The 2,302-nt window shown below is 42.4% G+C and overlaps 1 pseudogene; it reads left to right on the top strand.

The window, feature by feature from the left end:
- Nucleotides 1-242: 242 nt before the first annotated feature.
- On the top strand, nucleotides 243-1,986 carry LOC122736031 (annotated as a pseudogene).
- The last annotated feature ends 316 nt before the right edge of the window (nucleotides 1,987-2,302 follow it).

Here is a 2,302-nt window from a genome sequence, read left to right as displayed (position 1 = left end):
CACACACATATATATATATATATAAAAGAAGCCCTCCAAGTCAAAGCAGAAGATAGGACTAGACCAGGAGCAGAGATCACCTCACTGCGGTCTTGGTATGAGAGCTCTAACATCCAGAGAGGAGACCTTTGGCCCGCACCACCCAATCATCTTTGTGTTCACCACTCACATGTCTGTCCATCATCCCTCTTTGTTCAGAAAGAGTTACTGCTGGCTGGGCTCAGGGTATTAGGGGTGGGTAGATGAACACTACTGCCAGCAGTTACCCCATGGCATTCCTCTATGTGGGTGACTGAAGCCATGCTGTATGAGAAGTTCAGCCCAGCTGGACCCCTGCTGAACTTTGATGTAATTAAAGGCAAACCCATCTGCATCGTGTGGTCTCAGCGGGATATCTCCTTGAGGAAATTAGGAGTTGAAAATGTTTTCATTAAAAATCTGGATAAATCTATAGACAACAAGGCACTTTATGACACCTTTTCTGCATTTGGGAACACCTTGTCCTGCAAGGATGTGTGTGTGATGAGAATGGTTTTAAAGGCTACACATTTGTGCACTTTGAGATCCAGAAAGCTGCAAATAGGGCCATCAAGAAGATGAACTGCATGCTTCTCAACGACAGCAGAGTGTTTGTTGGTAGGTTCATGTCAAGGAAAGAACGGGAAGCAGAACTGGGTGCCAAAGCTCAGGAATTCACCCATGTATATGTCAAAAACTTCAGTCATGGCATGGATGAGAAAGATTGAAAGAAGTTTTCAGCAAATACAATAACACTTTTAGTGTAAAAGTGATGACTGACCCTACTGGAAAATAAAAAAGAGTTTGGTTTTGTGAGTTTTGAAAAACATGAGGATGCCAACAAGGCAGTTGAAGAAATGAATGGAAAAGACATCAATGGGAAAATGGTATTTGTAAGCTGGGGACAGAAAAATTGTTGAACACCAGCCTGAATTAAAATGGAAATTTGAGCATCTGAAACAGGAATTAGCTGCTACCAGGGAGTGAATCTCTATATTAAGAACCTGGATGACATCATTGATGCTGGAAAAATTAAGGAAGGTATTTTCTCCTTTTGGATCAATTATCAGTGCCAAGGTGATGCTCAAGGAGGGGTGAGGTAAAGGGTTTGTTTTTTTCTGCTTCTCTTCCCCTGATGAGGTGACCAAAGCTGTGGCAGAAATGAATGGGTGCATTGTGGGCTTTGGACAAAGGAAATAAGAGAGAAAAGTTCACCTGACCAACCAGTATATGCAGCATATTTCCAGAATGAGAGTCCTCCCTGCCAACACAATCATGAACCAGTTTCAGCCAACTCCTGGAGGGTACTTCATGGTGGCAGTGCCTCAGGATCATTATAGACCTCATTATTATGCTCCTAATCAAATAGCCCAAATGAGACCTAATCCTCAATGGCATCAAGGTGGGAGACCTCAAGGCTTTCAAGTAGTGCCAAATGTCATTTGCCAGTCTGTGCCAGGCCCAACTCTTCACCACCTAACTCCAGCCAGTAATGCCCAGGCTTCTCAAGGTCTCTTTACTACACCTCATCAAGTGGGAGTACCCACTGCTGTGCCAAATTTATCTCCCAGACCCTCAGTAGCTGCTCTTTCACCTAGAGCCATTCCTCCATACCAATATGCTGCAAATGTCTGAAGCCCTCACCCAGACATCCAGTCTTCACAGGTGCCTCAGCCAGCAGGCCATGTGCAAGGCCAAGAACCCCTAACAGCATCCATGCTGGCTGCTGCTTCTTCCCAGGAACAGAAGCATATGTTAGGAGAGCATTTATTCACCCTCATTCTAACCATGCACAATAATTTATCGGGGAAAATCACAGAAATGTTGTTGGAGATTGCTAATTTAGAACTGCTGCACATGATGGAGTCTCCAAAATCCATCCAGTCAAAAGCTGTTGCAGTATAACAAAGACATCATGCCAAGAAGGAAGCTGCTCCAAAGGTGGCCATGGTTGCTGTTACCTCTTAGACCAGAAAAAGTGGATACTCTGCATTTAAATAGCCCCTTTTTAGATGTTCACTCTACATGTGAAGACGTCTTCATAGTACTACAAACTGAAGAATAGATAGCAGAACTGCTGTCATTCAGGATGTTTTTTTGGGAAAAATCAATTTGAAAAGTCAATTCTTAAAACCTAAGAAGTTTTTCAGTGGTCAGAATTTGTAGGTTTCTTGTGTGTGGCCTATACCCTGTTAAACTTTAATTTAATTTTGTTTAATTGTTTTCTTCTTTAAAAAAACTTTTCTTACAGTATTTTGGTTTTGGTTTTATCGGGAATTCATTT

This window comes from Dromiciops gliroides, chromosome 1 (assembly GCF_019393635.1).
Source record: "Dromiciops gliroides isolate mDroGli1 chromosome 1, mDroGli1.pri, whole genome shotgun sequence".
Classification (NCBI taxonomy): Eukaryota; Metazoa; Chordata; class Mammalia; order Microbiotheria; family Microbiotheriidae; genus Dromiciops; species Dromiciops gliroides.
The sequence above is the reverse complement of the archived record's forward strand: the minus strand, read 5'-3'. Positions and strand labels throughout refer to the sequence as shown.